Consider the following 10,854-nt stretch of genomic DNA (forward strand, 5'->3'; position numbering starts at 1 on the left):
CAGAAGTGGCATCATCAATAACATGCGACATATCAGAACGAATAGCAGAAGCAGGTTTAGGTGTCGCAAGCTTATTCAAAACAGAAGGTGAATCAAGTGCAGAGCTAGACTGCAGTTCCTTACCTCCCCTCGTAGTTGAGGGATAAATTGTTGTCTTAGCGTCTTTCAAGTTCTTCATAGTGACCAGCAGATATAAATCCCAAGTGACTCAAAGAATAGAGCTATGCTCCTCGGCAACGGCGCCAGAAAATAGTCTTGATAACCACAAGTATAGGGGATCGCAACAGTTTTCGAGGGTAGAGTATTCAACCCAAATTTATTGATTCGACACAAGGGGAGCCAAAGAATATTCTCAAGTATATCTGCAGCAAAGTGTTTAGTAGCAAAGTAATATGGTAGTAGTGGTAACGGTAACAAAAGTAACAGTAGCAAAAGTAGTATTTTGGGTGTTTTATAGTGATTGTAACAGTAGCAACGATAAAGTAAATAAGCAAAGAACAATATGTGGAAAGCTCGTAGGCATTGGATCGGTGATGGAGAATTATGCCGGATGCGGTTCATCATGTAACAATCATGAGATAGGGTGACATAGAACTAGCTCCAATTCATCAATGTAATGTAGGCATGTATTCTCAATATAGTCATACGTGCTTATGGAAAAGAACTTGCATGACATATTTTGTCCTACCCTCCCGTGGCAGCGGGGTCCTAATGGAAACTAAGGGATATTAAGGCCTCCTTTTAATAGAGTACCGGAACAAAGCATTAGCACATAGTGAATACATGAACTCCTCAAACTATGGTCATCACCGGCAGTGGTCCCGATTATTGTCACTTCGGGGTTGCCGGATAATAACACATAGTAGGTGACTATAGACTTGCAAGATAGGATCAAGAACTCACATATATACATGAAAACATAATAGGTTCAAATCTGAAATCATGGCACTCGGGCCCTAGTGACAAGCATTAAGCAGAGCAAAGTCATAGCAACATCAATCTCAGAACATAGTGGATACTAGGGATAAAACCCTAACAAAACTAACTCGATTACATGATAGATCTCATCCAACCCATCACCGTCCAGCAAGCCTACGATGGAATTACTCACGCACGGCGGTGAGCATCATGAAATTGGTGATGGAGGATGGTTGATGATGACGACAGCGACGGATTCCCCTCTCCGAAGCCCCGAACGGACTCCAGATCAGCCCTCCCGAGAGGTTTTAGGGCTTGGCGGTGGCTCCGTATCGTAAAACGCGATGAATCCTTCTCTCTGATTTTTTTCTCCCCGAAAGCAAATATATAGAGTTGGAGTTGAGGTCGGAGGAGCTCCAGGGGGCCCACGAGGTAGGGGGCGCGCCCTCCACCCTCGTGGACAGGGTGTGGGCCCCTGGTCTTCATCTTTTGCAAGGATTTTTTATTATTTCCAAATAGACGTTCCGTGAAGTTTCAGGTCATTCCGAGAACTTTTGTTTCTGCACATAAATAACACCATGGCAATTCTGCTGAAAACAGCGTCAGACCGGGTTAGTTCCATTCAAATCATGCAAGTTAGAGTCCAAAACAAGGGAAAAGTGTTTGGAAAAGTAGATACGACGGAGACGTATCACCTACTCCTACTAGGAGTAGGAATCCTACTCCCTTGGCGCGCCCCTCCTAGGGCCGGCCGACCTCCCCCTTGCTCCTTTATATACGAGGGCAGGGGGCACCCCAAGACACACAAGTTGATTGTTCCAAACCGTGTGCGGTGCCCCCCTCCACCATAATCCACCTCGATCATATCGTAGTGGTGCTTAGGCGAAGCCCTGCATCGGTAGCAACATCATCACTGTCATCACGCCGTCGTGCTGACGGAACTCTCCCGCGAACTCTGCTGGATCGGAGTTTGTGCGACGTCATTGAGCTGAACGTGTGCTGAACTCGGAGGTGCCGTGCGTTCAGTACTTGGATCGGTCGGATCGTGAAGACGTACGACTACATCAACCGCATTCTCATAACGCTTCCGCTTACGGTCTACGAGGGTACGTGGACGACACTATCCCCTCTCGTTGCTATGCATCATCATGATCTTGCGTGTGCGTAGGAATTTTTTTTGAAATTACTACGTTCCCCAATAGTGGCATCCGAGCCAGGTTTATGCGTAGATGTTATATGCACGAGTAGAACACAAGTGAGTTGTGAGCGATACAAGTCATACTGCTTACCAGCATGTCATACTTTGGTTCGGCGGTATTGTTGGATGAAGCAGCCCGGACCGACATTACGCGTACGCTTATGCGAGACTGGTTCTACCGACGTGCTTTGCACACAGGTGGCTGGCGGGTGTCAGTTTCTCCAACTTTAGTTGAACCGAGTGTGACTACGCCCGGTCCTTGTTGAAGGTCAAAACAACACTAACTTGACGAAATATCGTTGTGGTTTTGATGCGTAGGTAAGAACGGTTCTTGCTCAGCCCGTAGCAGCCACGTAAAACTTGCAACATCGTAGAGGACGTCTAACTTGTTTTTGCAGGGCATGCTGTGATGTGATATGGTCATGACATGATGCTAAATTTTATTGTATGAAATGATCATGTTTTGTAACCGAGTTATCGGCAACTGGCAGGAGCCATATGGTTGTCGCTTTATTGTATGAAATGCAATCGCCATGTAATTGCTTTACTTTATCACTAAGCGGTAGCGATAGTCGTAGAAGCAATAGTTGGCGAGACGACAATGATGCTACGATGAAGATCAAGGTGTCGCGCCAGTGACGATGGTGATCATGACGGTGCTTTGGAGATGGAGATCAAAGGCACAAGATGATGATGGCCATATCATATCACTTATATTGATTGCATGTGATATTTATCTTTTATGCATCTTATTTTGCTTTGATTGATGGTAGCATTATAAGATGATCTCTCACTAAATTTCAAGGTACAAGTGTTATCCCTGCGTATGCACTGTTGCCAAAGTTCGTTGTGCCGAGACACCACGTGATGATCGGGTGTGATAAGCTCTATGTTCATATACAACGGGTGCAAGCCAGTTTTGCACACGCAGAAATACTCGGGTTAAACTTGACGAGCCTAGCATATGCAGATATGGCCTCGCAACACAGGAGACCGAAAGGTTGAGCGTGAATCATATAGTAGATATGATCAACATAGTGATGTTCACCATTGAAAACTACTCCATCTCACGTGATGATCGGACATAGTTTAGTTGATATGGATCACGTGATCACCTAGATGATTAGAGGGGTGTCTATCTAAGTGGGAGTTCTTAAGTAATATGATTAATTGAACTTTAATTTATCATGAACTTAGTCCTGATAGTATTAGCATATCTATGTTGTAGATCAATAGCTCGTGTTTAGCTCCCCTGTTTTATTTTTGATATGTTCCTAGAGAAAACTTAGTTGAAAGATGTTAGTAGCAATGATGCGGATTGGATCCGTGATCTGAGGATTATCCTCATTGCTGCACAAGAGAATTATGTCCTTGATGCACCGCTAGGTGACAGACTAGTTGCAGGAGTAAATGCAGATGTTATGAACATTTGGCAAGCTTGATATGATGACTACTTCATAGTTTAGTGCACCATGCTTTACGGCTTAGAATCGGGGCTTCAAAGACGTTTTTGAAATGCCACGGGGCATATGAGATGTTTCAAGAGTTGAATTAGTATTTCAGACTCATGCCCATGTCGAAAGGTATGAGACCTTTGACAAGTACTTTGCCTACAAGATGGAGGAGAATTGCTCAGCTAGTGAGCATGTGCTCAGAATGTTTGAGTACTACAATCACTTGAATCAAGTGGGAGTTAATCTTCAAGATAAGATAGTGATTGACATAGTTCTCTAGTCACTATCACCAAGTTACTAGAACTTCGTGATGAACTATAATATGCAAAGGATAATGGAAACGATTCCCGAGCTCTTCGCGATGCTAAAGGCTGCGGAGGTAGAAATCAAGAAGGAGCATCAAGTGTTGATGGTCAACAAGACCACTAGTTTCAAGAAAAAGGGCAAAGGGAAGAAGGGGAACTTCAAAAAGAACGGCAAGCAAGTTGTTGCTCCCGTGAAGAAGCCCAAAGCTAGACCCAAGCCTGAAACTGAGTGCTTCTACTGCAAAGGAAATGGTCACTGGAAGTGGAAACTGCCCTAGATACTTGGCAGATAAGAGGGATGGCAAAGTGAACAAAGGTATATTGGATATACATGTTATTGATGTGTACTTTACTAGTGTTTATAGCAACCCCTCGGCAATTGATACTAGTTCAGTTGCTAAGAGTAGTAACTCGAAACGGGAGTTGTAGAATGAACAGAAACTAGTTAAGGGCGAGGTGACGATGTGTGTTGGAAGTAGTTCCAAGATTGATATGATCATCATTGCACACTCCCTATACTTTCGGGATTAGTGCTGAACCTAAATAAGTGTTATTTGGTGTTTGCGTTGAGCATGAATATGATTTGATCATGTTTATTGCAATACGGTTATTCATTTAAGTTAGAGAACAATTGTTGTTCTGTTTATATGAATAAAACCTTCTATGGTCATACACCCAATGAAAATGGTTTGTTGGATCTCGATCGTAATGATACACATATTCATAATATTGAAGCCAAAAGATGCAAAGTTAATAATGATAGTGCAACTTATTTGTGGCACTGCCGTTTAGGTCATATTGGTGTAAAGCGCATGAAGAAACTCCATGCTGATGGGATTTTGGAATCACTTGATGCTCGGATGCCACTGTTGGGGAACGCAGTAATTTCAAAAAAATTCCTACGATCACGCAAGATCTATCTAGGTGATGCATAGCAACGAGCGGGGAGAGTGTGTCCACGTACCCTCGTAGACGGAAAGCGGAATCGTTTTGTCAACGCGGTTGATGTAGTCGTACGTCTTCACGATCCGAGCGATCCTAGCACCGAACGTATGGCACCTCCGTGTTCAGCACACGTTTAGCTCGCTGACGTCCCTCGAACTCTTGATCCAGTTGAGGCCGAGGGAGAGTTTCGTCAGCACAACGGCGTGGTGATGGTGATGATGAAGTTACCGGCGCAGGGCTTCGCCTAAGCACTATGACGATATGAACGAGGTGTAAAACTATGGAGGGGGGCACCGCACATGGATAAGAGATTGTCTGTTGTGCTTTGGGGTGCCCCCTGGCCACGTATATAAACGAGGGAGGAGGAGGAGGCCGGCCTAGGAGGGGCGCGCCTATAGGGGGAGTCCAACTAGGATTCCCAATCCTAGTTGGAGTCCCCTTCCTTTTCCAAGAGGGGGGAGAGAGGGAAGGAGAAGGAGAGGGAGAAGGAAAGAGAGGAGGGCGCCGCCCCCTCCCTAGTCCAATTCGGACTTGCCATGGGGGGGGCGCGGCCACCCCTTGAGGCCCTTCTCTCCTTTCCCGTATGGCCCATTAAGGCCCACTACTTCCCCCGGCGAAATCCCGTAACTCTCCGGTACTCCGAAAAATACCCGAATCGCTCGGAACCTTTCCGATGTCCGAATATAGCCTTCCAATATATCGATCTTTATGTCTCTACCATTTCGAGATTCCTCGTCATGTCTGTGATCGCATCCGGGACTCCGAACAACCTTTGGTACATCAAATCACATAACTCATAATACAAATCGTCATCGAACGTTAAGCGTGCGGATCCTACGGGTTCGAGAACTATGTAGACATGACCGAGACACATCTTCGGTCAATAACCAATAGCGGAACCTGGATGCTCATATTGGCTCCTACATATTCTACGAAGATCTTTATTGGTCAAACCGCATAACAACATACATTGTTCCCTTTGTCATCGGTATGTTACTTGCCTGAGATTCGATCGTCGGTATCATCATACCTAGTTAAATATCGTTACCGGCAAGTCTCTTTACTCGTTCCGTAATGCATCATCCCGTAACTAACTCATTAGTCACATTGCTTGCAAGGCTTATAGTGATGTGCATTACCAAGAGGGCCCAGAGATACCTCTCCGATACTCGGAGTGACAAATCCTAATCTCGATCTATGCCAACTCAACAAACACCATCGGAGACACCTGTAGAGCATCTTTATAATCACCCAGTTACGTTGTGATTTTTGATAGCACACAAGGTGTTCCTCCGGTATTCGGGAGTTGCATAATCTCATAGTCTGAGGAACATGTATAAGTCATGAACAAAGCAGTAGCAATGAAACTGAAACGATCATAATGCTAAGCTAACGAATGGGTCTTGTCCATCACATCATTCTCTAATGATGTGATCCCGTTCATCAAATGACAACACATGTCTATGGCTAGGAAAATTAACCATCTTTGATTAACGAGCTAGTCAAGTAGAGGCATACTAGGGACACTTTGTTTGTCTATGTATTCACACATGTACTAAGTTTCCAGTTAATACAATTCTATCATCAATAATAAACATTTATCATGAAATAAGGAAATAAATAATAACTTTATTATTGCCTCTAGGGCATATTTCCTTCAGTCTCCCACTTGCACTAGAGTCAATCATCTAGTTCACATCGCTATGTGATTTAACACCAATAGTTCACATCACCATGTGATTAACACCCATAGTTCACATCACCATGTGACCAACACTCAAAGGGTTTACTAGAGTCAGTAATCTAGTTCACATCGCCATGTGATTAACACCCAAAGAGTACTAAGGTGTGATCGTGTTTTGCTTGTGAGAGAAGTTTAGTCAACGGGTCTGCCAAATTTAGATCCTTATGTATTTTGCAAATTTCTATGTCTACAATGCTCTCCACGGAGCTACTTTAGCTAATTGCTCCCACTTTTAATATGTATCCGGATTGTGACTTAGAGTCATCCAGATCGGTGTCAAAGCTTGTATCGATGTAACTCTTTACGACAAACTCTTTATCACCTCCATAACCGAGAAATATTTCCTTAGTCCTTTAAGGATAATTTTGACCGCTGTCCAGTGATCTACTCCTAGATCAAAATTGTACTCCCTTGCCAAACTCAGGGCAGGGTATACAATAGGTCTGGTACACAACATGGCATACTTTATAGAAACTATGGCTGAGGCATAGGGAATGACTTTCATTCTCTCTCTATCTTCTGCTGTGGTCGGGCTTTGAGTCTTACTCAACTTCAGACCTTGCAACACAGGCAAGAACTCTTTCTTTGACTGTTCCAGTTTGAACTACTTCAAAAACTTGTCAAGGTATGTACTAATTGAAAAAACTTATCAAGCGTCTTGATCTATCTCTATAGATCTTGATGCTCAATATGTAAGAAGCTTCACCGAGGTCTTTCTTTGGAAAACTCCTTTCAAACACTCCTTTATGCTTTCCAGAAAATTCTACATCATTTCCGATCGACAATATGTCATTCACATATACTTATCAGAAAGGTTGTAGTGCTCGCACTCACTTTCTTGTAAATACAGGCTTCACCGCAAGTCTGTATAAAACTATATGCTTTGATCAACTTATCAAAGCGTATATTCCAACTCCGGGATGCTTTCACCAGTCCATAGATAGATCGCTGGAGCTTGCATATTTTGTTAGCACCTTTAGGATTGAAAAAACCTTTTGGTTGCATCATATCCAACTCTTCTTTAATAAATCCATTAAAGAATGTAGTTTTTCTTATCCATTTTCCATATTTCATAAAATGCAGCAATTGCTAACATGATTCGGACAGACTTAAGCATCGCTACGAGTGAGAAAATTAACACCTTGAACTTGTCGAAAACCTTTCGTGACAAGTCAAGCTTTGTAGATAGTAACACTACCATCAGCGTCCGTCTTCCTCTTGAAGATCCATTTATTCTCAATGGCTTGCTGATCATCGGGCAATTCCACAAAAGTCCATACTTTGTTTTCATACATGGATCCTATCTCAGATTTCATGGCCTTAAACCATTTTGCGGAATCTGGGCTCATCATCGCTTCCTCATAGTTTGTAGGTTCGTCATGGTCTAGTAACATGACTTCCAGAACTGATTTACCGTACCACTCTGGTGCGGAACGTACTCTGGTTGACCTACGAGGTTCGGTAGTAACTTGATCTGAAGTTTCATGATCATCATCATTAACTTCCTCACTAATTGGTGTAGGCATCACTGGAACTGATTTCTGTGATGAACTACTTTCCAATTCGGGAGAAGGTACAATTACCTCATCAAGTTCGACTTTCCTCCCACTCACTTCTTTCGAGAGAAACTCCTTCTCTAGAAAGTATCCATTTTTAGCAACGAATATCTTGCCTTCGGATCTGTGTGATAGAAGGTGTACCCAACAGTTTCCTTTGGGTATCCTATGAAGACACATTTCTCCGATTTGGGTTCGAGCTTATCAGGTTGAAACTTTTTCACATAAGCATCGCCGCCCCAAAGTTTAAGAAACGACAGCTTAGGTTTCTTTCCAAAGCACAGTTCATATGGTGACGTCTCAACGGATTTAGATGGTGCCCTATTTAACGTGAATGTAGTTGTCTCTAATGCATAACCCCAAAACGAGAGCGGTAAATCAGTAAGAGACATCATAGATCGCACCATATCTAATAAAGTGCGGTTACGACGTTCGGAAACACCATTACGCTGTGGTGTTCTGGGTGGCATGAGTTGCGAAACTATTCCGCATTGTTTCAAATGAAGACCAAACTCATAACTCGAATATTCTCCTCCATGATCAGATCGTAGAAACTTTATTTTCTTGTTACGGTGATTTTCTACTTCACTCTGAAATTCTTTAAAGTGTTCAAATGTTTCAGACTTATGTTTCATTAAGTAGATATACCCATATCTACTAAAATCATCTGCGAAGGTCAGAAAATAACGATACCCGTCGCGAGCCTCAACACTCACCGGACCGCATACATCAGTATGTATTATTTCCAACAAGTCAGTTGCTCGCTCCATTGTTCCAGAGAACGGAGTATTAGTCATCTTTCCCATGAGGCATGGTTCGCAAGCATCAAATGATTCATAATCAAGTGATTCCAAAAGTTCATCAACATGGAGTTTCTTCATGCGCTTTACACCAATATGACCTAAACGGCAGTGCCACATATAAGTTGCACTATCATTATTAACTTTGCATCTTTTGGCTTCAATATTATGAATATGTGTATCACTACGATCGAGATTCAATAAACCATTTATATTGAGTGTATGACCGTAGAAGGTTTTATTCATGTAAATAGAACAACAATTATTCTTTGACTTAAATGAATAACCGTATTGCAATAAACATGATCCAATCATATTCATGCTCAACGCAAACACCAAATAACATTTATTTTAGGTTCAACACTAATCCCAAAGGTAAAGGGAGTGTGCGATGGTGATCTTATCAACCTTTGAATCACTTCCAACACACATCATCACCTCGCCCTTAACTAGTCTCTGTTTATTTTGCAACTCCCGTTTCGAGTTACTACTCTTAGCAACTGAACCAGTATCAAATACCGAGGTGTTGCTATAAACACTAGTAAAGTACACATCAATAACATGTATATCCAATATACCTTTGTTCACTTTGCCATCCTTCTTATCCGCCAAGTATCTAGGGCAGTTCCGCTTCCAGTGACCATTTCCTTTGCAGTAGAAGCACTTAGTTTCAGGCTTGGGTCTAGCTTTGGGCTTCTTCATGGGAGTGGCAACTTGCTTGCCATTCTTCTTGAAGTTCCCTTTCTTTCCCTTGCCCTTTTACTTGAAACTAGTGGTCTTGTCAACCATCAACACTTGATGCTTTTTCTTGATTTCTACCTTCGCCGATTTCAGCATCGCCAAGAGCTTGGGAATCGTTTCCGTTATCCCTTGCATATTATAGTTCATCACGTAGTTCTAGTAACTTGGTGATAGTGACTAGAGAACTCTGTCAATCACTATCTTATCGGGAAGATTAACTCCCACTTGATTCAAGTGATTGTAGTACTTAGACATTCTGAGCACATGCTCACTCGTTGAGCTATTCTCCTCCATCTTGTAGGTGAAGTACTGTCAGAGGTCTCATACCTCTTGACACGGGCATGAGTATGAGATACCAATTTCAAATCTTGAAACATCTTATATGCTCTGTGGCGTTCAAAACATTTTTGAAGTCCCGGTTCTAAGCCGTAAAGCATGGTTCACTAAACTATCAAGTAGTCATCATACCGAGCTTGTCAAACGTTTATAACGTCTGCATCTACTCCTGCAATAGTTCTGTCACCTAGCGATGCGTCAAGGACATAATTCTTCTATGCAGCAATGAGGATAATCCTCAGATCACGGACCAAGTCCGCATCATTGCTACTATCATCTTTCAACTTATTTGTCTCTAGGAACATATCAAAAATAAATGGGGAGCTACATCGCGAGCTATTGATCTACAACATAGTTATGCAAATACTATCAGGACTAAGTTCATGATAAATTAAAGTTCAATTAATCATATTACTTAAGAACTCCCACTTAGATAGACATCTCTCTAGTCATCTAAATGATCACGTGATCCAAATCAACTAAACCATGTCCGATCATCACGTGAGATGGAGTAGTTTTCAATGGTGAACATCACTATGTTGATCGTATCTACTATATGATTCACGCTCGACCTTTCGGTCTCCGGTGTTCCGAGGCCATATCCATATCTGCATATGCTAGGCTCGTCAAGTTTAACCCGAGTATTCTGCGTGTGCAAAACTGGCTTGCACCCCGTTGTATTTGAACGTAGAGCTTATCACACCCGATCATCACGTGGTGTCTCGGCACGACGAACTGTCGCAACGGTGCATACTTTGGGATAACACTTATACCTTGTAATTTAGTCAGGGATCATCTTATAATGCTACCGACATACTAAGCAAAATAAGATGCATAAAATATAAACATCACATGCA

This window comes from Triticum aestivum, chromosome 3D (genome assembly GCF_018294505.1).
Source record: "Triticum aestivum cultivar Chinese Spring chromosome 3D, IWGSC CS RefSeq v2.1, whole genome shotgun sequence".
NCBI lineage: Eukaryota > Viridiplantae > Streptophyta > Magnoliopsida > Poales > Poaceae > Triticum > Triticum aestivum.